This window comes from Canis aureus, chromosome 33 (genome assembly GCF_053574225.1).
Source record: "Canis aureus isolate CA01 chromosome 33, VMU_Caureus_v.1.0, whole genome shotgun sequence".
Taxonomy (NCBI): Eukaryota; Metazoa; Chordata; class Mammalia; order Carnivora; family Canidae; genus Canis; species Canis aureus.
In genome coordinates this window covers 42625617-42651990 of record NC_135643.1, presented here as the reverse complement: position 1 = coordinate 42651990, position 26374 = coordinate 42625617, and positions in this window count along the sequence as shown.

The following is a 26374-nucleotide window of genomic DNA, read 5'->3' as shown; positions in this document are numbered from 1 at the left end:
ATCTATCTTTCTCTGACTGAGTTCATTTAGCATAAGTCTCTTCCACTTCTCCCACGTCATTGTAAATGGCTTCATTTCATCCCTCCTGATGACCGAGTGATGTCTCAGTGTGTATATTTACCACATCGTCTTGGCCCATTCATCTGTCGATGGACATCTGGGCTGTATACACAGTTTTGCTGTTGTTGATAATGCTTCTACCAACACTGGGCTGCGTGTTCCTCTTCAAATCTACTAAACTACTTTTGTATCCTCGGGGTAAATACTTAGCTGTGCAATTTTGGAATAGTAGGGTAGCTCTATTTTAACTATTTTTTTAAAAAAATTTTTGTGATAGTCACAGAGGGAGAGGCAGAGACACAGGCAGAGGGAGAAGCAGGCTACATGCACTGGGAGCCCGATGTGGGATTCGATCCCGGGTCTCCAGGATCACGCCCTGGGCCAAAGGCAGGCGCCAAACCGCTGCGCACCCAGGGATCCCCTATTTTTAACTTCTCGAGGACCCTCCAGACTGTTTTCCACAGTGGCTGCACCTTTATTTATGTATTCATGAGAGACACAGAGAGTCAGAGTTATAGGCAGAGGGAAAATGAGGCAGCATGGGGGGAGCCTGATGTGGGATGTGATTTCCCCAGGATCATGACATGAGCCAAAGCAGATGCTCAAACACTGAGGCACCCAGGTGCCTTGTTGATTCAATTTATATGCTAGTTATGGGTGTGTTCATATTTTCTATTTCTTCCTATTTCAGTTTTGCTCATTTGCACATTTCTAGGGATTTGTCATTTCTTCCAGGACTCCCAGTTTGTTAGCATATCATCTTTCATAGTATTCCCTTATAATTGTCTAATTTTGCTGGTGTTGATTGTGATCTCTCTTCTCTCATTTGTGATTTTATTTATTTAGGTCTTTTCTCTTTTCTCGTTGATAAGGCTGGCTAAGGCTTGATCTATTTTATTAATTATTTTGAAGAACCGGCTCTTAGTTTCTTTAGTCCATTTTACTGTTTTGTTTTTTCTGCATTCTTTATTTCTTCTCTCATCTTTTTTTTCCCTTCTTCTGTAGGCTTTAGGCTTTGTTTGCTATTCCTTTTCCAGCCTATAGGGCGTAGGGTTAGGTTTTGTATTGGAGACTTCTTGTTTCTTGAGATAGGCCTGTATTGCTATGTACTTCCCTCTTAGGATTGCCTTTGCAACATCCCAGAGATTTGGAGAAACGTTTTCTTTTTCATTTGTTTTCAATTTGATCTTTAATTTCCTGGTTGCTCCATTCATTCTCTAGTAGGATGTTCATAATCTCCACGTATTTTTGGTCTGTCCAATTTTTTTTCTTACTGTCGACTTCGAGTTTCATAGAGTCATGGTCCGAAAATGTACAGGGTGTGATATCAACCTTCTTGTACCTGTTGTACCTGTTGAGGGCTGATTTGTGGCCCATGATATGATCTGTTCTGGAGAATGTCCCATGTGCACTTGAAAGTAATGTGCATTCTGCTTTAGGTTGAAATGTTCAGACTATATCTGTTGAGTCCCTGTGGTCCAGTGTGTCAAGGCTTTGTTTCCCTGTTGATTTTCTGCTAGACGATCGGTCCATTGCCATAAGTGAGTGGGTGTTAAAATCCCCTGTCATTGTATTATTATCAGTGAGTTCCTGTACGTTTGTTGTTAATTGGTTTCTATATTTATGTACTTCCATGTTGGCAGCATAAATATTTAGTTGTTTGAACTATTTTTAAAATAAATTTATTTTTTATTGGTGTTCAATTTACCAACAATCAGAATAACACCCAGTGCTCATCCTGACAAGGGACCCCCTCAGTGCCCTTCACCCATTCACCTGCACCCCCTGCCCTCCTCCCCTTCCAGCATCCCTTGTTCCTTTTTCAGAGTTAGGAGTCTATATCTTCTGTCTCCGTTTCTGATATTTCCCACACGTTTCTTCTCCATTCCCTTATATTCCCATTGACTGTTATTTATATTAACCAATTGAATGAGAACATACGTTTGTCCTTCTCCGATTGACTTACTTCACTCAGCATAATACCCTCCAGTTCCATCCACGTTGAAGCAAATGGTGGGTATTTGTCGTTTCTAATGGCTGAATAATATTCCATTGTATACAAAAACCACATCTTCTTTATCCATTCATCTTTCGATGGACACCATGGCTCCATCCACAGTTTCGGTATTGTGGACATTCTTGCTAAAAACATCGGGGTGCAGGTGTCCCGGCATTTCATAGCATCTGAATATTTGGGGTAAATCCCCAACAGTGCAATTGCTGGGTCATAGGGCAGGTCTATTTTTAACTCTTTGAGGAACCTCCACACAGTTTTCCAGAGTGGCTGCACCGGATCACATTGCCACCAACAGTGTAAGAGGGTTCCCTTTTCTCCGCATCCTCTCCAACATTTGTGGTTTCCTACCTTGTTCATTTTCCCCATGCTCACTGGTGTGAGGTGGTATCTCATTGTGGTTTTGATTTGTATTTCTCTGAGGCAAGTGATGCACAGCATTTTCTCATGTGCATGTTGGCCATGTCTATGTCTTTGTCTGTGAGATTTCCATTCATGTCTTTTGCCCATTTCATGATTGGATTGTTTGTTTCTTTGGTGTTGAGTTTAAGAAGTTTTTATAGATCTAGGAAACTAGCCCTTTATCTGATACGTCATTTGTAAATATCTTCTCCCATTCTGTAGGTTGTCTTTTAGTTTTGTTGACTATATTTTTGCTGTGCAAAAGCTTCTTATCTTGATGAAGTCACAATAGCTCATTTTTGCTTTTGTTTCTTTTGCCTTTGTGGATGAATCTTGCAAGAATTTACTGAGGCCGAGTTCAAAAAGGGTGTTGCCTGTGTTCTCCTCTAGGGTTTTGATGGACTCTTGTCTCACATTTAGATCTTTCATCCATTTTGAGTTTATCTTTGTGTATGGTGAAAGAGAGTGGTCTAGTTTCATTCTTCTGCATGTGGATGTCCAATTTTCTTACCACCATCTATTGAAGAGATTGTCTTTCTTCCAATGGATAGTCTTTCCTCTTTTATCGAATATTAGTTGACCATAAAGTTCTAGGTCCACTTCTGTGTTCTCTATTCTGTTCCATTGATCTATGAGTCTGTTTTTGTGCCAGTTCCACACTGTCTTGATGACCACAACTTTTAATACATCCTGAAATCTGCCATTGTGATGTCCCCAGATATGGTTTCCTTTTTTAAAATTCCCCTGGCTATTCGGGGTCTTCTCTAATTCCACACAAATCTTGAAATAATTTGTTCTAACTCTCTGAAAACTCCATAGTATTTTGATAGGGATTGCATTAAACGTGTACATTGCCCTGCGTAACATGACATTTTCACAATATTAATTCTGCCAATCCATGAGCATGGTATATATTTCGATCTCTTTGTGTCTTCCTCAATTTCTTTCAGAAGCGTTCTATAGTGTTTAGGGTTGAGATCCTTTACCTCCTTGGTTAGGTTTATTCCTAGGTATCTTATCCTTCTGGGTGCAATTCTAAATGAGATTGACTCCTTAATTTCTCTTTCTTCAGCCTCATTGTTTGTGTATAGAAATGCCATTGATTTCTGGGCATTGGTTGTGTATCCTGCAATGCTACCAAATTGCTGTATGTGTTCTAGCAATCTTGGCGTGGAGGCTTTTGGGTTTTCTAGGTAGAGTATCATGTCATCTGTGAAGAGGGAGAGTTTGACTACTTTTTAGCCAATTTGAATGCCTTTAATGTCTTTTTTTGTCTGATTGCTGAGGCTAGGACTTCCTGTACTATTTTGAATAGGAGTGGTGAGAGTGGGCATCCCTGTCTTGTTCCTTATCTTAGGGGAAAGGCTCCCAGTGCTTCCCCATTGAGAATGATATTTGTTGTGGGCTTTTCGTAGATGGCTTTTAAGATGTCGAGGAATGTTCCCGCTATCCCTATGCTCTGAAGGGTTTCGATCAGCGATGAATGCTCTATTTTGTCAAATGTATTCTTTGCATCTAATGAGAGGATCATATGCTTCTTGGTTTTTCTCTTGGTGATATGATGAATCACATTGATTGTTTGACTAGTGTTGAACCAGCCTTGTGTCCCTGGGATAAATCCTACTCATTCATGTGAATAATTTTCTTAATGTACTGTTGGATCCTATTGGCTAGTATCTTGTTGAGAATTTTTGCATCCATGCTCATCAGGGATATTGGTCTGTATTCTCCTTTTTGGTGGGGTCTTTGTCTGGTTTTGGAATTAAGGTGATGCTGGCCTCATGGAACGAATTTGGAAGTACTCCATCTCTTTCTATCTTTCCAAACAGCTTTAGTAGGATAGGTATGGTTTCTTCTTTAAACGTTTGATAGAATTCCCCTGGGAAGCCATCTGGCCCTGGTCTTTTGTGTCTTGGGAGGTTTTGGATGACTGCTTGAATTTCCTCTCTGCTTATTGGCCTGTTCAGGTTTTCTATTTCTTCCTCTTCCAGTTTTGGTAGTTTCTGGCTTTCCACGAATGCGTCCATTCCTTTCTTCTAGATTGCCTAATTTGTTGGCATATGGCTGTTCATAATATGTTTTTAAAATCATTTGTATTTCCTTGGTGTTGGTAGTGATCTCTCCTTTCTTATTCATGATATTATTAATTTGAATCTTCTCTCTCTTCTTTTTAATAAGGCTGGCTAATGGTTTATGTATCTTATTAATTCGTTCAAAGAACCAACTCCTGGTTTTGTTGATCTGTTCTACAGTTCTTCTGGTCTCGATTTCGTTGAGTTCTGCTCGAATCTTAAATAACTCTCTTCCTCTGCTGGGTGTAGGATCTATCTGCTGTTTTTTTCCCTAGCTAGTTTATGTGTAAGGTTACCTTTGTATTCGAGTTCTTTTCAGATTTTAAATGGAGGCTTCTATTGTGATGTATTTCCCCCTTAGGACTGCTTGTGCTGCATTCCAAAGATTTTGAACGGTTGTATCTTCATTCTCATTAGTTTCCATGAATCTTTTTTTAATAAATTAAGTTTTTATTTGTGTTCAATTTACCAACATACATAATAACACCCAGTGCTCATCACGTCAAGTGCCCCCCTCAGTGTCAATCACAATTCTCCCCATCACCCGCCCTCCTACCGTTCTACCACCACTAGTTCCTTTCCCAGAGTTAGATGTCTATATGTTCTGGCTCCAATTCTCATGTGGAATCGTTGTTCCTGACGTTACGTGTATCTGAGTTGAATACAGCGATTTCCAAAGACCTTCAATCAGAGTGTAGATAGGTTCCAACTCGCATGTACGAGTGGGTAGCAGACATCTGCCTCCCATGAATACACACTTCTGAGAGTTGAGCTTATGGCCTGTGCCTCCACATCCAGCCTGCTGGTACCCTTCGCTTCTAAAAGGCTTAGGCTCGCTGCTTGACGGAAGTGTTGGGAGAGGTAATTGGAATCTCCTGGCACACAACACTAGTGCCTCCAAGCTCAATCCAGCGATTTCCTAGTAATTCCTGTGGTAGACTGGTGCTACATACTAAGTTCCATACGTGAGAGGGTAGCTGAACGCCTTGTCCAAAAGCATCTTACTTCTGAGAGTTGAGCTCACCCTCAGTCCCTCACAGTTCCACATTGCCTGGAGATTGAGTTTCGCAGGTCTTCACCAGAGACGTTTGCCAGAGGCTTCTGAGCGCGAGTTAACAATGCAGACATGGAAGTTATCTCCAGGTGCAGTAGTGTGGTAATCTTGGAACCTCCTGACTCAGAATACTGCTACCTTCTATCTGCCATAAGAACGCAGCTAGTTGAGAGCTGGCTTCTAGGCATGCTTCTCTGTGAGAGCTGAGTTCAGTGCAGAACCCTCCCGCATCCTGCCTGACTGTAGACGTAGCTGCTAACATCCTTATGTTAGGTGCTTGGAGGGGTTTGGGGAATAGCATGTGTAAGCATTGGGCCTGAACTCACGTGTATCTGAGTTGAATACAGCGTTTTCCAATGGCCTTCTTCAATCAGAGTGTAGCTAGGTTCCAACTCCCATGTCCGAGTGGGTAGCAGACATCTGCCTCCCATGCATACACGCTTCTGAGAGTTCAGCTTATGGCCTGTACCTCCACATCGTGCCTGCAGGTACCCTTCGATTCTAAAAGGCCTAGGACTGCTGAGTGACGGAAGTGTTAGGAGAGGTAATTGGAGTCTCCAGGCACACAAGACTAGTGCCTCCTTTTTTCAATCCAGCTATTTCCTAGTAATTCCTGTGGTAGACTGGTGCTACAAATTTCCATATGTGAAGGTAGCTGAACGCATTGTCCAAAAGCATCTTACTTCTGAGAGTTGAGCTCACCCTCAGTCCCTCACAGTTCCACACTGCCTGCAGAGTGATTTTCGCATGACTTCACCAGAGACGTTTGCCAAAGGCTTGTGAGACGCAACTTAACAATGCAGACCTGGACGGTATCTCCAGGTGCAGTAGAGTGGTAAACTTGGAATCTCCTGACTCAGAATACTGCTACCTTTTTTTTAAAATTTATTTTATTTTTTATTTATTTATGATAGTTACAGAGAGAGAGAGAGAGGCAGAGACACAGGCAGAGGGAGAAGCAGGCTCCATGCACTGGGAGCCCGATGTGGGATTCGATCCCGGGTCTCCGGGATGGCGCCCTGGGCCAAAGGCAGGCGCCAAACCGCTGCGCCACCCAGGGATCCCATAATTGGAGTCTCAAGGCACACAAGAGTCTTGCCTCCAAGCTCAATCCAGCGATTTCCTAGTAATTCCTGTGGTAGACTGGTGCTACATACTGCCTGCAGAGTGAGTTTCGCACGTCTTCACCAGAGACGTGTGCCAAAGACTTGTGAGACTCAACTTAACAATGCAGAGAAGAATGGTATCTCCAGGTGCAGTAGAGTGGTAATCTTGGAACCTCCTGACTCAGAATACTGCTACCTTCTCACTGCCGTAAGAACGCAGCTAGGGGAGAGCTGGCTTCTAGTCATGCTTCCCTGTGAGATCTGAGGACAGGGCAGAACCCTCCCGCATCCTACCTGAGTGTAGACGTAGCTGCTAACATCCTTATGTTAGGTTTTGGAGATGTTGGGGGAATAGCATGTGTCAGCATTGGGCCTGAACTCACGTGTATCTGAGTTGAATACAGCGATTTCCAATGGCCTTCTTCAATCAGAGTGTAGCCAGTTCCAACTCCCATGTACTAGTGGGTTGCAGACATCTGCCTGCCATGCTTACTTCAGAGAGTTGAGCTTAAGGCCTGTACCTCCACATCCTGCCTGTAGGTACCCTTCGCTTCGAAAAGGCCTAAGCCTGCTGGGGACGGAAGTGTTGTGAAACGTAATTGGAGTCTCAAGTCACACAAGACTAGTGCCTCCAATATAATTCCAGCGATTTCCTAGTAATTGCTGGGGTAGACTGGTGCTACATAGTAAGTTCCATATGTGAGAAGGTAGCTGAACGCCTTGTCCAAAAGCATCTTACTTCTGAGAGTTGAGCTCACCCTCAGTCCCTCACAGTTCCACACTGCCTGCAGAGTGAGTTTCGCAAGTCTTCACCAGAGACGTTGCCAAACTCTTGTGAGACGCAACTTACAATGCAGACCTGGAGGGTATCTCCAGTTGCAGTAGAGTGGTAATCTTGGAACCTCCTGACTCAGAATACTGCTACCTTCTCACTGCCATAGGAACGCACCTAGTTGAGAGCTGGCTTCTACCCATGCTTCCCTGTGAGAGCTGAGGTCAGGGCAGAACCCTCCCGCTTCCTGCCTGAGTGTAGACATAGCTGCTAACATCCTTATGTTAGGTGCTGGGAGAGGTTGGGGGAATAGCATGTGTCAGCATTGGGCCTGAACTCACGTGTATCTGAGTTGAATACAGCGTTTTCCAATGGCCTTCTTCAATCAGCGTGTAGCTATGTTCCAACTCCCATGTCCGTGTGGGTAGCAGACATCTGCCTCCCACGCATACACGCTTCTGAGAGTTGAGCTTATGGCCAGTAACTCCACATACTGCCTGCAGGTACCCTTCGCTTCGAAAAGGAATAAGCCTGCTGCGTGACGGAAGTGTTAGGAGAGGTAATTGGAGTGTAAACGCACACAAAACTAGTGCCTCCAATCTAAATCCAGCTATTTCCTAGTAATTCCTGTGGTAGACTGGTGCTACATACTAAGTTCCATATGTGATAAGGTAGCTGAACGCCTTGTCCAAAAGCATCTTACTTCTGAGAGTTGAGCTCACCCTCAGTCCCTCACAGTTCCACACTGCCTGCAGAGTGAGTTTCGCACGTCTACACCAGAGACGTTTGCCAAAGGCTTGTGAAACGCAACTTAACAATGCAGACAAAGAAGTTATCTCCAGGTGGAGTAGAGTGGTAATGTTGGAACCTCCTGACTCAGAATACTGCTACCTTCTCACTGCCATAAGAACGCAGCTAGGTGAGAGCTGGCTTCTAGGCATGCTTCCCTGTGAGAGCTGAGGTCAGGGCAGACCCTCCCGCATCCTGCCTGAGTGTAGACATAGCTGGTAACTTCCTTATGTTAGGTGCTGGGAGAGGTTGGGGGAATAGCATGTGTCAGCATTGGACATGAACTCACGTGTATCTGAGTTGAATACAGCGTTTTCCAACGGCCTTCTTCAATCAGAGTGTAGGTAGGTTCCAAATCCCATGTAATAGTGGGTTGCAGAAATCTGCCTCCCTAGCTTACTTCTGAGAGTTGAGCTTACGGTCAGTACCACCACATCATGCCTGCAAGTACCCTTCCCTTCTAAAAGGCCTAGAGCTGCTGCGTGACGGAAGTGTTGGGAGAGGTAATTGGAGTCTCCAGGCACACAAGACTAGTGCCTCCAAGCTCAATCCAGCGATTTCCTAGTAATTCCTGTGGTAGACTGGTGCTACATACTAAGTTCCATATGTGACAAGGTAGCTGAACGCCTTGTCCAAAAGCATCTTGTTCTGAGACTTGAGCTCACCCTCAGTCCCTCACAGTTCCACACTGCCTGCAGAGTGAGTTTAGCACTCTGTTTAGCACCAGTAACTTTCTACAGTAACCTTCTACAATCGGAATGTAGCTAGGTTCCACCTCCCATGTACAAGTGGGTTGCAGACATCTCCCTCCCATGCATACACACTTCTGAGAGTTGAGCTTATGGCCTGTACCTCCACATCCTGCATGCATGTACCCTTCGCTTCGAAAAGGCCTAGGACTGCTGAGTGACGGAAGTGTTGGGAGAGGTAATTGGAGTGTAAACGCACACAAGACTAGTGCCTCCAATATCAATCCAGCGATTTCCTAGTAATTCCTGTGGTAGACTGGTGCTACATACTAAGTTCCCTATGTGAGAAGGTAGCTGAACGCCTTGTCCAAAAGCATCTTACTTCTGAGAGTTGAGCTTACCCTCAGTCCTTCACAGTTCCACTCTTCCTGCAGAGTGAGTTTCGCACGTCTTCACCAGAGACTTTGCCAAAGGCTTGTGAGACGCAACTTAACAATGCAGACTTCGACGGTATCTCCAGGTGTAGTGGAGTGGTAATCTTGGAAAGTCCTGACTCAGAATACTGCTACCTTCTCACTGCCATAAGAACGCAGCTAGGTGAGAGCTGGCTTCTAGGCATGCTTCCATGTGAGAGCTGAGGTCAGGGCAGAACCCTCCCGCATCCTGCCTGAGTGTACACATAGATGCAAACATCATTATTTTAGGTGCTGGGAGAGGTTGAGGGAATAGCATGAGTCAGCATTGGGCCTGAACTCATGTGTATCTGAGTTGAATACAGCGTTTTCCAATGGCCTTCTTCAATCAGAGTGTAGCTAGGTTCCAACTCCCATGTACTAGTGGGTTGCAGACATCTGCCTCCCATGCTAACTTCTGAGAGTTGAGCTCACGTCCTGTACCTCCACATAGTGCCTGCAGGTACCCTTCGCTTCTAAAAGGCCTAGACCTTGGGATCCCTGGGTGGCGCAGCGTTTTAGCGCCTGCCTTGGCCCAGGGCGCGATCCTGGAGACCCGGGATCGAAATCCACATCGGTCTCCCGGTGCATGGAGCCTGCTTCTCCCTCTGCCTGTGACTCTGCCTCTCTCTCTCTGTGTGTGGCTATCATAAATAAATAAAAATTTTTAAAAAAATGCTTACACCTGCTACGTGACGGAAGTGTTGGGAGAGGTAATTGAAGTCTAAACGCACATAAGACTAGTGCCTCCAATCTAAATCCAGCGATTTCCTAGTAATTCCTGTGGTAGACTGGTGCTACATACTAAGTTCCATATGTGACAAGGTAGCTGAACGCCTTGTCCAAAACCATCTTACTTCTGAGAGTTGAGCTCACCCTCAGTCCCTCACAGTTCCACACTGCCTGCAGAGTGAGTTTCGCACGTCTTCACCAGAGACGTTTGCCAAAGGCTTGTGAGACGAAACTTAAGAATGCAGACCTGGACGGTATCTCCAGGTGCAATATAGTGGTAATCTTGGAAAATCCTGACTCAGAATACTGCTACCTTCTCACTGCCAATAGAACGCAGCTAGGTAAGAGCTGGCTTCTAGGCATGCGTCTCTGTGAGTGCTGAGGTCAGTGCAGAACCCTCCCGTATCCTTCCTGACTGTAGACGTAGCTGCTAACATCCTTATGTTAGCTGCTGGGAGAGTTTTGGGGAAGAGCATGTGTCAGCATTGGGCCTGAACTCACGTGTATCTGAGTTGAATACAGCGTTTTCCAACGGCCTTCTTCAATCAGAGTGTAGCTAGGTTCCAAACCCATGAACTAGTGGCTTGCAGATATCTGCCTACCATGCTTCCTTCTGAGAGTTGAGCTTATGGCCTGCACCTCCACATCGTGCCTGCAGGTACCCTTCGCTTCTAAAGGCATAGAACTGCTCCATGACGGATGTGTTGGGGGATGTAATGGAGTCTCCAGGCACACAAGAGTAGTGCCTCCAAGCTCAATCCAGCGATTTCCTAGTAATTCCTTTGGTAGACTGGTGCTACATACTAAGTTCCATATGTGAGAAGGTAGCTGAACGCCTTGTCCAAAAGCATCTTACTTCTGAGAGTTGAGTTCACCCTCAATCCCTCACAGTTCCACACTGCCTGCAGAGTGAGTTTCGCACGTCTTCACCAGAGACGTGTGTCAAAGCTTGTGAGACGCAAGTTCACAATGCAGACCTGGACGGTATCACCAGGTGCAGTAGAGTGGTAATCTTGGAACCTCCAGACTCAGAATATTGCTATCTTCTCTCTGCCATATTAACCCAGCTAGGTGAGACCTGGCTTCTAGGCATGCTTCCCTGTGAGAGCTGAGTTCAAGGCACAACCCTCCCTCATCCTGCCTGAGGGTAGACAAGGCTGCTAACATACTAATGATAGGGGCTGGGAGAGGTTGGGGGAATAGCATGTGTAAGCATTGGGCCTGAACTCACGTGTATGTGAGTTGAATAAAGCGTTTTCCAATGGCCTTCTTCAATCAGAGTGTAGCTAGGTTCCAATTCCCATGTCCGAGTGGGTAGCAGACATCTGCATCCCATGCATACACACTTCTGAGAGTTGAGCTTATGGCCTGTACCTCCACAACGTGCCTGCAGGTACCCTTCGCTTCTTAAAGGCCTAGGACTGCGGACTGACGGAAGTGTTAGGAGAGGTAATAGGAGTCTCCAGGCACACATTACTAGTGCCTCCAAACTCAATCCAGCGATTTCCTAGTAATTCCTGTGGTAGACTGTTGCTACATACTAAGTTCCATATGTGAGAAGGTAGCTGAACGCCTTGTCCAAAAGCATCTTACTTCTGAGAGTTGAGCTCACCCTCAGTTCCTGACAGTTCCACACTGCCTGCAGAGTGAGTGTCGCATGACTTCACCTGAGACGTTTGCCAAAGACTTGTGAGACGCAACTTAACAATGCAGACCTGGACGGTATCTCCTGGTGCAGTAGAGTGGTAATCTTGGAAACACCTGACTCAGAATACAGCTACCTTATCACTGCCATATGAACGCAGCTAGGTGAGAGCTGGCTTCGAGGCATGCTTCCCTGTGAGAGCTGAGGTCAGGGCAGAACCCTCCCGCATCCTGCCTGAGTGTAAACATAGAAGCTAACATCCTTCTGTTAGGTGCTGGGAGAGGTTGGGGGAATAGCATGAGTCAGCATTGGGCCTGAACTCACGTGTATCTGAGTTGAATACACCGTTTTCCATCGGCCTCCTTCAATCAGAGTGTAGCTAGGTTCCAACTCCCATGTACTAGTGGGTAGCAGACATCTGCCTCCCATGCTTACTTCTGAGAGTCGAGCTTACGGCCTGTACCTCCACATCCCGTGTGCAGATACCCCTCTCTTCGAAAAGGCCTAAGCCTGCTGCATGACGGATGTGGTGAGAGAGGTAATTGGAGTCTCCAGGCACACAAGACTAGTGCCTCCAATCTAAATCCAGCGATTTCCCAATAATTCCTGTGGTAGACTGGTGCTACATACAAAGTTCCATATGTGAGAAAGTAGCTGAACGCCTTGTCCAAAAGCATCTTACTTCGGAGAGTTGAGCTCACCCTCAGTCCCTCACAGTTCCTCGCTGCCTGCAGAGTGTGTTTCGCACGTCTTCACCAGAGATGTTTGCCAAAGGCTTGTGAGACGCAACTTAACAATGCAGACTTAGACGGTATCTCCAGGTGCAGTAGAGTGGTAATCTTGGAAATTCCTGACTCAGAATACTGCTACCTTCTCACTGCCATAAGAACGCAGCTAGGTGTGAGCTGGCTTCTAGTCATGCTTCCCTGTGAGATCTGAGGACAGGGCAGAACCCTCCCGCATCCTGCCTGAGTGTAGACGTAGCTTCTAACATCCTTATGTTAGGTTTTGGAGATGTTGGGGGAATAGCATGTGTAAGCATTGGGTCTGAACTCACGTGTATCTGAGTTGAATACAGCGATTTACAAAGGCCTTCTAAAATCAGAGTGTAGCTAGTTTCCAACTCCCATGTACTAGTGCCTTGCAGACATCTGCCTCCCATGCTTACTTCTGAGAGTTGAGGTTACGGCCTGTACCTCAGCATCCTGCTGCAGTTAACTTTCGCTTCTAAAAGGCCTAGACCTGCTGCGTGACGGATGTGTTGGGAGAGGTAATTGGAGTCTCCAGGCACACAAGACTAGTGCCTCCGAGCTCAATCCAGCGATTTCCTAGTAATTCCTGTTGTAGCCTGGTGCTGCATACTAAGTTCCATATGTGAGAAGTTGGCTGAACTCCTTGTCCAAAAGCATCTTACTTCTGAGAGTTGAGCTCACCCTCAGTCCTTAACAGTACCACACTGCCTGCAGAGTGAGTTTCACACGTCTCCACCAGAGACGTTTGCCAAAGGCTTCTGAGACGCAACTTAACAATGCAGACCTGGACGGTATCTCCACGTGCAGTAGAGTGGTAATCATGGAACCTACTGACTCAGAATACTGCTACCATCTCACTGCGATAAGAACGCAGCTAGTTGAGAGCTGGCCTCTAGACCTGCTTCCCTGTGAGAGCTGAGGTCAGGCACAAACCACCCGCATCCTGCCTGACTATAGACGTAGCTGTTAACATCTTTATGTTAGGTGCTGGGAGAGGTTGGGTAATAGCATGTGTAAGCATTGGGCCTGAACTCACGTGTATCTGAGTTGAATACAGCGTTTTCCAATGGCCTTCTTCAATCAGAGTGTAGCAAGTTTCGAACTCCCATGCCCGAGTGAGTAGCAGACATCTGTCTCCAATGCATACACACTTCTGAGTGTTGAACTTATGGCCTGTACTTCCACATCCTGCCTGCAGGTACCCTCCGCTTCGAAAAGGCCTAAGCCTGCTGCGTGACAGAAGTGTTGGGAGATGTAATTGGAGTCGCCCGGCTCACAAGACTAGTGCCTCCTATCTAAATCCAGCGATTTCCTAGTAATTCCTGTGGTAGACTGGTGCTGCATACTAATTTCCATATGTGAAAAGGTGGCTGAACGCCTTTTCCAAAAGCATCTTACTTCTGAGAGTTGAGCTCACCCTCAGTCCCTCACATTTCCACACTGCCTGCACAATGAGTTTCGCACGTTTTCACCAGAGACGTTTGCCAAAGGCTTGTGAGACGCAACTTAACAATGCAGACCTGGGCGGTATCACCTGGTGCAGTAGAGTGGTAATCATTTAACCTCCTGACTCAGAATACTGCTACCTTCTCACTGCGATAAGAACACACCTTGTTGAGAGCTGACTTCTAGGCCTGCTTCCCTGTGACAGCTGAGGTCATGGCAGAACCCTCCCGCATCCTGACTGACTGTAGAAGTAGCTGCTAACATCCTTATGTTAGGTGCTGGGAGAGTTTGGGGGAATAGCATATGTAACCATAGAGCCTGAACTCACGTGTATCTGAGTTGAATACAACGTTTTCCAAAGGCCTTCTTCAATCAGAGTGTAGATACGTCCCAACTCCCATGTATTAGTGGGTAGCAGATATCTGCCTCCCATGCTTACTTCTGAGAGTTGAGCTTACGGCCTGTACCTCCACATCCTGCCTGCAGGTACCCTTCGCTTCGAAAAGGCCTAAGCCTGCTGCGTGACGGAAGTGTTGGGAGATAATTGGAGTCTCCAGGGACACAGGACTAGTGCCTCCAAGCTCAATCCAGCGATTGCCTAGTAATTCCTGTGGTAGACTTGTGCTGCATACTAAGTTCCATATGTAAAAAGGTGGCTGAACGCCTTGTCCAAAAGCATCTTACTTCAGAGAGTTGAGTTCACCCTCAGTCCCTTACAGTTCCACACTGCCTGCAGAGTGAGTTTCGCACGTCTTCACCAGAGACGTTTGCCAAAGGCTTGTGAGACGCAACTTAACAATGCACACCTGGGCGGTATCACCAGGAGCAGTAGAGTGGTAATCTTTTACCCTCCTGACTCAGAATACTGCTACCTTCTCACTGTGATAAGAACGCAGCTTGTTGAGAGCTGTCTCATAGGCCTGCTTCCCTGTGAGAGCTGAGGTCAGGGCAGAACCCTCCCGCATCCTGCCTGACTGTAGACGTAGCTGCTAACATCCTAATGTTAGGTGCTTGTAGAGGTTTGGGGAATAGCATGAGTAACCATTGGGCCTGAACACACGTGTATCTGAGTTGAATACAGCGTTTTCCAATGGCCTTCTTCAATCAGAGTGTAGCTATGTTCCAACTCCCATGCCCAAGTGGGTAGCAGACATCTGTCTCCCATGCATACACACTTGTTAGAGTTGAGCTTATGGCCTGTACCTCCACATCCTGCCTGCAGGTACCCTCCGCTTCGAAAAGGCCTAAGCCTGCTGCGTGACGGAAGTGTTGGGAGAGGTAATTGGAGTCTCCAGGTCACGAGACTAGTGCCTCCTATCTAAATCCAGTGATTTCCTAGTAATTCCTGTGGTAGACTGGTGCTACATACTAAGTTCCATAATGTGTGAATGTAGCTAACGCCTTGTCCAAAAGCATTTTACTTCGGAGAGTTGAGCTCACCCTCAGTCCCTCAAAGTTCAACACTGCCTGCAGAGTGAGTTTCGAACGTCTTCACCAGAGACGTTTGCAAAGACTTGTGAGACGCAACTTAAGAACGCAGACTTAGACCGTATCTCCATGTGCACCAGAGTGCTAATCTTGGAACCTACTGACTCAGAATACTGCTACCTTCTCACTGCCATAAGAACGCAACTAAGTGAGAGCTGCTTTCTAGGCATGGTTCCCTGTGAGAGCTGAGGTGAAGGCAGAACCCTCCCTCATCCTGCCTGACTGTAGAGGTAGCTGCTAACATCCTTATGTTAGGTGCTGGGAGAGGTTGGGGGAATAGCATGTGTAACCTTTGAGCCTGAACTCACGTGTATCTGAGTTGAATACAGCGTTTTCCAACGGACTTCTTCAATCAGAGTGTAGCTAGGTTCCAACTCCTATGTACAAGTGGCTTGCAGAAAACTGCCTCCCATGCTTACTTCTGAGAGTCGAGCTTACGGCCTGTACCTCCACATCCCGCCAGCAGATACCCCTCGCTTCGAAAAGGCCTAAGCCTGCTGCGTGACGGAAGTGTTGGGAGAGGTAATTGGAGTCTCCAGGTCACGAGACTAGTGCCTCCTATCTAAATCCAGTGATTTCCTAGTAATTCCTGTGGTAGACTGGTGCTACATACTAAGTTCCATAATGTGTGAATGTAGCTAACGCCTTGTCCAAAAGCATTTTACTTCGGAGAGTTGAGCTCACCCTCAGTCCCTCAAAGTTCCACACTGCCTGCAGAGTGAGTTTCGAACGTCTTCACCAGAGACGTTTGCAAAGACTTGTGAGACGCAACTTAAGAACGCAGACTTAGACCGTATCTCCATGTGCACCAGAGTGCTAATCTTGGAACCTACTGACTCAGAATACTGCTACCTTCTCACTGCCATAAGAACGCAACTAAGTGAGAGCTGCTTTCTAGGCATGGTTCCCTGTGAGAGCTGAGGTGAAGGCAGAACCCTCCCTCATCCTGCCTGACTGTAGAGGTAGCTGCTAACATCCTTATGTTAGGTGCTGGGAGAGGTTGGGGGAATAGCATGTGTAACCTTTGAGCCTGAACTCACGTGTATCTGAGTTGAATACAGCGTTTTCCAACTGACTTCTTCAATCAGAGTGTAGCTAGGTTCCAACTCCTATGTACAAGTGGCTTGCAGAAAACTGCCTCCCATGCTTACTTCTGAGAGTCGAGCTTACGGCCTGTACCTCCACATCCCGCCAGCAGATACCCCTCGCTTCGAAAAGGCCTAAGCCTGCTGCGTGACGGAAGTGTTGGGAGAGGTAATTGGAGTCACCAGGCACACAAGACTAGTGCCTCCAACCTAAATCCAGCGATTTCCCAATAATTCCTCTGGTAGAGTGGTGCTACATACAAAGTTCCATATGTGAGAAGGTAGCTGAACGCCTTGTCCAAAAGCATCTTACTTCTGAGAGTTGAGCTCACCCTCAGTCCATCACAGTTCCACACTGCCTACAGAGTGAGTTTCGCACGTCTTCACCAGAGACGTTTGCCAAAGGCTTGTGAGACGCAACTTAACAATGCAGACATAGACGGTATCTCCAGGAGCAGTAGAGTGGTCCTCTTGGAACCTACTGACTCAGAATATTGCTACCTTCTCACTGCCATAAGAACCCAGCTAGGTGAGAGCTGGCTTCTAGGCCTGCTTCCCTGTGAGAGCTGAGGTCAGGGAAGAACCCTCCCGCATCCTGCCTGACTGTAGGAGTAGCTGCTAACATCCTTATGTTAGTGGTTGGGAGAGGTTGCGGGAAAAGCATGTGTGAGCACTGGGCCTGAACTCCCGTGTATCTGAGTTGAATACAGCGATTTCCAACGGCTTTCTTCAAACAGAGTGTAGCCAGGTTCCAAATCCCATGTCCGAGTGGGTAGAAGACATCTGCCTCCCATGCATACACACTTCTGAGAGTTGAGCTTATGGTCTGTACCTCAGCATCCAGCCTGCTGGTATCTTTGGCTTCTAAAAGGCCTAGGCTTGCTGTTTGACGGAAGTGTTGGGAGAGGTAATTGGAATCACCCGGCACACAAGACTAGTGCCTCCAAGCTCAGTCCAGAGATATCCTAGTAATTCCTGTGCTAGACTGGCGCTACATGCTAAGTTCCATACGTGAGAGTGTAGCTGAACGCCTTGTCCAAAAGCATCTTACTTCTGAGAGTTAAGCTCAGCCTCAGTCCCTCACAGTTCCACACTGCCTGCAGAGTGAGTTTCGCACGTCTTCACCAGAGACGTTTACCAGAGGCTTCTGAGACGCAGGGTAACAATGCAGACCTGGAGGGTATCCCCAGGTGCAGTAGACTGGTATCTTGGAACCTCCTGACTCAGAATACTGCTACCTTCTCACTGCCATAGGAATGCAGCTAGTTGACAGCTGCCTTCAAGACATGCTTCCCTGTGAGAGCTGAGGACAGGGCAGAACCGTCCCGCATCCTGCCTGACTGTAGGAGTAGCTGCTAACATCCTAATGTTAGTGGCTGGGAGAGGTTGCGGGAAAAGCATGTGTGAGCACTGGGCATGAACTCCCGTGTATCTGAGTTGAATACAGCGATTTCCAACGGCTTTCCTCAACCAGAGTGTAGCTAGGTTCCAACTCCAATGTCCGAGTGGGTAGCAGACATCTGCCTCCCATGCATACACACTTCTGAGAGTTGAGCTAATGGCCTGTACTTCCACATCCAGCCTGCTGGTACCCTTGGCTTCTAAAAGGCCTAGGCTCGCTGTTTGACGGAAGTGCTGGGAGAGGTAATTGGAATCTCCCGGCACACAAGACGAGTGCCTCCAAGCTCAATTCACGATTTCCCAGTAATTCTTGTGGTAGACAGGTGCTACATACCAAGTTCCATATGTGAGAAGGCAGCTGAACTCCTTGTCAAAAAGCATCTTACTTCTGAGAGTTGAGCTTACCGTCAGTCCCTCACAGTTCCACACTGCCTGCAGAGTGAGTTTCACACGTCTTCACCAGAGACGATTGCCTGAGGCTTCTGAGTACAAGTTAACAATACACACCTGGAGGGTATCTCCAGGTGCAGTAGAGTGGTAAACTTGGAACCTCCTGACTCAGAATACTGCTACCTTCTCACTGCCATAGGAATGCAGCTAGTTGACAGCTGGCTTCAAGACATGCTTCCCTGTGAGAGCTGAGGACAGGGAAAACCCTCCCGCATCCTGCCTGAGTGTAGGAGTAGCTGCTAACATACTTATGTTAGTGGCTGGGAGAGGTTGCGGGAAAAGCATGTGTGAGCACTGGGCCTGAACTCCCGTGTATCTGAGTTGAATACAGCGATTTCCCACGGCTTTCCTCAACAAGAGTGTAGCTAGGTTCCAAATCCCATGTACGAGCGGGTAGCAGACATCTGCATCCCATGCATACACACTTCTGAGAGTTGAGATTATGGCCTGTACCTCCACATCCAGCCTGCTGGTACCCTTGGCTTCTAAAAGGCCTAGGCTCGCTGTTTGACGGAAGTGCTGGGAGAGGTATTTGGAATCTTCCGGCACACAAGACGAGTGCCTCCAAGCTCAATTCACGATTTCCCAGTAATTCTTGCGGGAGACAGGTGCTACATACTAAGTTCCATATGTGAGAAGGTAGCTGAACGCCTTTTCCAAAAGGATCTTACTTCTGAGAGTTGAGCTCACCCTCAGTCCCTCACAGTTCCACACTGCCTGCAGAGTCAGTTTCACACGTCTTCACCAGAGACGATTGCCAGAGGCTTCTGAGTAGAAGTTAAAAATGCAGACCTGGAGGGTATCTCCAGGTGCAGTAGAGTGGTAATCTTGGAACCTCCTGACTCAGAGTACTGCTACCTTCTCACTGCCATAGGAATGCAGCTAGTTGACAGCTGGCTTCAAGACATGCCTCCCTGTGAGAGCTGAGGACAGGGCAGAACCCTCCCGCATCCTGCCTGACTGTAGGAGTAGCTGCTAACATCCTTATGTTAGTGGCTGGGAGAGGTTGCGGGAAACCCATTTGTGAGCACTGGGCCTGAACTCCCGTCTATCTGAGTTGAATACAACGATTTCCAACGGCTTTCTTCAATCAGAGTGTAGCCAGGTTCCAAATCCCATGTCCGAGTGGGTAGCAGACATCTGCCTCCCATGGATACACACTTCTGAGAGTTGAGCTTATGGCCTGTACCTCCACATCCAGCCTGCTGGTACCCTTGTCTCTAAAAGGCCTAGGCTCGCTGTTTGACGGAACTGTTGGGAGAGGTAATTGGAATCACCCGGCACACAAGACTAGTGCCTCCAAGCTTAGTTCAGCGATTTCCTAGTAATTCCTGTGGTAGACTGGTACTACATACTAAGTTCCATACGTGAGAGGGTAGCTGAACGCCTTGTCCAAAACCATCTTCCTTCTGAGAGTTGAGCTCACCCACAGTACCCCACAGTTCCACACCCCCTGCAGAGTGAGTTTCGCAGGTCTTCAGCAGAGACGTTTGCCAGAGGCTTCTGAGACGCAGGGTAACAATGCAGACCTGGAGGGTATCCCCAGGTGCAGTCGACTGGTAATCTTGGAACCTCCTGACTCAGAATACTGCTACCTTCTCACTGCCATAGGAATGCAGCTAGTTGACAGCTAGCTGGCTTCAAGACATGCTTCCCTGAGAGAGCTGAGGACAGGGCAGCACCCTCCCACATGCTGCCTGACTGTAGGAGTAGCTGCTAACATCCTAATGTTAGTGGCTGGGAGAGGTTGCCGGAAAAGCATGTGTGAGCACTGGGCCTGAACTCCCGTGTATCTGAGTTGAATACAGCGATTTCCAACGGCTTTCCTCAACCAGAGTGTAGCTAGGTTCCAAATCCCATGTACGAGCGGGTAGCAGACATCTGCCTCCCATGCATACACACTTCTGAGAGTTGAGCTTATGGCCTGTACCTCCACATCCAGCCTGCTGGTACCCTTGGCTTCTAAAAGGCCTAGGCTCGCTGTTTGACGGAAGTGCTGGGAGAGGTAATTGGAATCTCCCGGCACACAAGACGAGTGCCTCCAAGCTCAATTCACGATTTCCCAGTAACTCTTGTGGTAGACAGGTGCTACATACTAAGTTCCATATGTGAGATGGTAGCTGAACGCCTTGTCCAAAAGCATCTTACTTCTGAGAGTCGAGCACACCCTCAGTCCCACACACTTCCACACTGCCTGCAGAGTGAGTTTCACACGTCTTCACCAGAGACGATTGCCAGAGGCTTCTGAGTACAAGTTAACAATGCAGACCTGGAGGGTATATCCAGGTGCAGTAGAGTGGTAATCTTGGAACCTCCTGACTCAGAGTACTGCTACATTCTCACTGCCATAAGAATGCAGCTAGTTGACAGCTGGCTTCAAGACATGCTTCCCTGTGAGAGCGGAGGACAGGGCAGAACCCTCCCGCATCCTGCCTGACTGTAGGAGGAGCTGCTAACATCCTAATGTTAGTGGCTGGGAGAGGTTGCGGGAAAAGCATGTGTGAGCACTGGGCCTGAACTCCCGTGTATCTGAGTTGAATACAGCGATTTCCAATGGCCTTCTTCAATCACAGTGTAGCTAGGTTCCAACTCCCATGTCCGAGTGGGTAGCAGACATCTGCCTCCCATGCATATACACTTCTGAGAGTTGAGCTTATGGCCTGTACCTCCACATCCAGCCTGCTGGTACCCTTGGCTTCCAAAAGGCCTAGGCTCGCTGTTTGACGGAAGTGCTGGGAGAGGTAATTGGAATCACCCGGCACACAAGACTAGTGCCTCCAAGCTCAGTTCAGCGATTTCCTAGTAATTCCTGTGGTAGACTGGTGCTACATACTAAGTTCCATACGTGAGAGGGTAGCTGAACGCCTTGTCCAAAACCATCTTACTTCTGAGAGTTGAGCTCACCCACAGTCCCTCAAAGTTCTACACTGCCTGCAGAGTGAGTTTCGCAGGTCTTCAGCAGAGACGTTTGCCAGAGGCTTCTGAGACTCAGGGTAACAATGCAGACCTGGAGGGTATCCCCAGGTGCAGTCGACTGGTAATCTTGGAACCTCCTGACTCAGAATACTGCTACCTTCTCACTGCCATAGGAATGCAGCTAGTTGACAGCTATCTGGCTTCAAGACATGCTTCCCTGAGAGAGCTGAGGACAGGGCAGAACTGTCCCGCATGCTGCCTGACTGTAGGAGTAGCTGCTAACATCCTAATGTTAGTGGCTGGGAGAGGTTGCGGGAAAAGCATGTGTGAGCACTGGGCCTGAACTCCCGTGTATCTGAGTTGAATACAGCGATTTGCAACGGCTTTCTTCAACCAGAGTGTAGCTAGGTTCCAAATCCCATGTACGAGCGGGTAGCAGACATCTGCCTCCCATGCATACACACTTCTGAGAGTTGAGCTTATGGCCTGTACCTCCACATCCAGCCTGCTGGTACCCTTGGCTTCTAAAAGGCCTAGGCTCGCTGTTTGACAGAAGTGCTGGGAGAGGTAATTGGAATCTCCCGGCACACAAGACGAGTGCCTCCCAGCTCAATTCACGATTTCCCAGTAATTCTTGTGGTAGACAGGTGCTACATACTAAGTTCCATATGTGAGATGGTAGCTGAACGCCTTGTCCAAAAGCATCTTACTTCTGAGAGTTGAGCCCACCCTCAGTCCCTCACACTTCCACACTGCCTGCAGAGTGAGTTTCACACGTCTTCACCAGAGACGATTGCCAGAGGCTTCTGAGTACAAGTTAACAATGCAGACCTGGAGGGTATCTCCAGGTGCAGTAGAGTGGTAATCTTGGAACCTCCTGACTCAGAGTACTGCTACATTCTCACTGCCATAAGAATGCAGCTAGTTGACAGCTGGCTTCAAGACATGCTTCCCTGTGAGAGCGGAGGACAGGGCAGAACCCTCCCGCATCCTGCCTGACTGTAGGAGGAGCTGCTAACATCCTAATGTTAGTGGCTGGGAGAGGTTGCGGGAAAAGCATGTGTGAGCACTGGGCCTGAACTCCCGTGTATCTGAGTTGAATACAGCGATTTCCAATGGCCTTCTTCAATCACAGTGTAGCTAGGTTCCAACTCCCATGTCCGAGTGGGTAGCAGACATCTGCCTCCCATGCATATACACTTCTGAGAGTTGAGCTTATGGCCTGTACCTCCACATCCAGCCTGCTGGTACCCTTGGCTTCCAAAAGGCCTAGGCTCGCTGTTTGACGGAAGTGCTGGGAGAGGTAATTGGAATCACCCGGCACACAAGACTAGTGCCTCCAAGCTCAGTTCAGCGATTTCCTAGTAATTCCTGTGGTAGACTGGTGCTACATACTAAGTTCCATACGTGAGAGGGTAGCTGAACGCCTTGTCCAAAACCATCTTACTTCTGAGAGTTGAGCTCACCCTCAGTCCCTCACAGTTCTACACTGCCTGCAGAGTGAGTTTCGCAGGTCTTCAGCAGAGACGTTTGCCAGAGGCTTCTGAGACTCAGGGTAACAATGCAGACCTGGAGGGTATCCCCAGGTGCAGTCGACTGGTAATCTTGGAACCTCCTGACTCAGAATACTGCTACCTTCTCACTGCCATAGGAATGCAGCTAGTTGACAGCTATCTGGCTTCAAGACATGCTTCCCTGAGAGAGCTGAGGACAGGGCAGAACTGTCCCGCATGCTGCCTGACTGTAGGAGTAGCTGCTAACATCCTAATGTTAGTGGCTGGGAGAGGTTGCGGGAAAAGCATGTGTGAGCACTGGGCCTGAACTCCCGTGTATCTGAGTTGAATACAGCGATTTCCAACGGCTTTCTTCAACCAGAGTGTAGCTAGGTTCCAAATCCCATGTACGAGCGGGTAGCAGACATCTGCCTCCCATGCATACACACTTCTGAGAGTTGAGCTTATGGCCTGTACCTCCACATCCAGCCTGCTGGTACCCTTGGCTTCTAAAAGGCCTAGGCTCGCTGTTTGACAGAAGTGCTGGGAGAGGTAATTGGAATCTCCCGGCACACAAGACGAGTGCCTCCCAGCTCAATTCACGATTTCCCAGTAATTCTTGTGGTAGACAGGTGCTACATACTAAGTTCCATATGTGAGATGGTAGCTGAACGCCTTGTCCAAAAGCATCTTACTTCTGAGAGTTGAGCCCACCCTCAGTCCCTCACACTTCCACACTGCCTGCAGAGTGAGTTTCACACGTCTTCACCAGAGACGATTGCCAGAGGCTTCTGAGTACAAGTTAACAATGCAGACCTGGATGGTATCTCCAGGTGCAGTAGAGTGGTAATCTTGGAACCTCCTGACTCAGAGTACTGCTACCTTCTCACTGCCATAGGAATGCAGCTAGTTGACAGCTGGCTTCAAGACATGCTTCCCTGTGAGAGCTGAGGACAGGGCAGAACCCTCCCGCATCCTGCCTGACTGTAGTTGTAGCTGCTAACATCCTAATGTTCGTGTCTGGGAGAGGTTGCGGGAAACCCATTTGTGAGCACTGGGCCTGAACTCCCGTGTATCTGAGTTGAATACAGCGATTTCCAATGGCCTTCTTCAATCACAGTGTAGCTAGGTTCCAACTCCCATGTCCGAGTGTGTAGCAGACATATGCCTCCCATGCATACACACTTCTGAGAGTTGAGCTTATGGCCTGTACCTCCATATCCAGCCTGCTGGTACCCGTGGCTTCTAAAAGGCCTAGGCTCGCTGTTTGACGGAAGTGCTGGGAGAGGTAATTGGAATCACCCGGAACACAAGACTAGTGCCTCCAAGATCAGTTCAGCGATTTCCTAGTAATTCATGTGGTAGACTGGTGCTACATACTAAGTTCCATACGTGAGAGGGTAGCTGAACGCCTTGTCCAAAACCATCTTACTTCTGAGAGTTGAGCTCAGCCGCAGTCCCTCACAGTTCCACACTGCCTGCAGAGTGAGTTTCGCAGGTCTTCAGCAGAGACGTTTGCCAGAGGCTTCTGAGACGCAGGGTAACAATGCAGACCTGGAGGGTATCCCCAGGTGCAGTCGACTGGTAATCTTGGAACCTCCTGACTCAGAATACTGCTACCTTCTCACTGCCATAGGAATGCAGCTAGTTGACAGCTGGCTTCAAGACATGCTTCCCTGTGAGAGCTGAGGACAGGGCTGAACCCTCCCGCATGCTGCCTGACTGTAGGAGTAGCTGCTAACATCCTAATGTTAGTGGCTGGGAGAGGTTGCGGGAAAAGCATGTGTGAGCACTGGGCCTGAACTCCCGTGTATCTGAGTTGAATACAGCGATTTCCAACGGCTTTCCTCAACCAGAGTGTAGCTAGGTTCCAAATCCCATGTACGAGCGGGTAGCAGACATCTGCTTCCCATGTATACACACTTCTGAGAGTTGAGCTTATGGCCTGTACCTCCACATCCAGCCTGCTGGTTCGAAAAGGCTTGGCTTCTAAAAGGCCTAGGCTCGCTGTTTGACGGAAGTGCTGGGAGAGGTAATTGGAATCTCCCGGCACTCAAGACGAGTGCCTCCAAGCTCAATTCACGATTTCCCAGTAATTCTTGTGGTAGACAGGTGCTACATACTAAGTTCCATATGTGAGAAGGTAGCTACACGCCTTGTCCAAAAGCATCTTACTTCTGAGAGTTGAGCACACACTCAGTCCCTCACAGTTCCACACTGCCTGCAGAGTGAGTTTCACACGTCTTCACCAGAGACGATTGCCAGAGGGTTCTGAGTACAAGTTAACAATGCAGACCTGGAGGGTATCTCCAGGTGCAGTAGAGTGGTAATCTTGGAACCTCCTGACTCAGAGTACTGCTACCTTCTCATTGCCATAGGAATGCAGCTAGTTGACAGCTGGCTTCAAGACATGCTTCCCTGTGAGAGCTGAGGACAGGGCAAAACCCTCCCGCATCCTGCCTGACTGTAGGAGTAGCTGCTAACATCCTTATGTTAGTGGCTGGGAGAGGTTGCGGGAAAAGCATGTGTGAGCACTGGGCCTGAACTCCCGTGTATCTGAGTTGAATACAGCGATTTCCAATGGCCTTCTTCAATCACAGTGTAGCTAGGTTCCATCTCCCATGTCCGAGTGGGTAGCAGACATCTGCCTCCCATGCATACACACTTCTGAGAGTTGAGCTTATGGCCTGTACCTCCACATCCAACCTGCTGGTACCCTTGGCTTCTAAAAGGCCTAGGCTCACTGTTTGACGGAAGTGCTAGGAGAGGTAATTGGAATCACCCGGCACACAAGACTAGTGCCTCCAAGCTCAGTTCAGCGATTTCCTAGTAATTCCTGTGGTAGACTGGTGCTACATACTAAGTTCCATACGTGAGAGGGTAGCTAAACGCCTTGTCGAAAACCATCTTACTTCTGAGAGTTGAGCTCACCCTGAGTCCCTCACAGTTCCACACTGCCTGCAGAGTGAGTTTCGCAGGTCTTCAGCAGAGACGTTTGCCAGAGCCTTCTGAGACGCAGGGTAACAATGCTGACATGGAGGGTATCCCCAGGTGCAGTCGACTGGTAATCTTGGAACCTCCTGACTCAGAATACCGCTACCTTCTCACTGCCATAGGAATGCAGCTAGTTGACAGCTAGCTGGCTTCAAGACATGCTTCCATGAGAGAGCTGAGGACAGGGCAGAACCCTCCCGCATGCTGCCTGACTGTAGGAGTAGCTGCTAACATCCTAATGTTAGTGGCTGGGAGAGGTTGCGGGAAAAGCATGTGTGGGCACTGGGCCTGAACTCCCGTGTATCTGAGTTGAATACAGCGATTTCCAACGGCTTTCCTCAACCTGAGTGTAGCTAGGTTCCAAATCCCATGTACGAGCGGGTAGCAGACATCTGCCTCCCATGCATACACACTTCTGAGAGTTGAGCTTATGGCCTGTACCTCCACATCCAGCCTGCTGGTACCCTTGGCTTCTAAAAGGCCTAGGCTCGCTGTTTGACGGAAGTGCTGGGAGAGGTAATTGGAATCTCCCGGCACACAAGACGAGTGCCTCCAAGCTCAA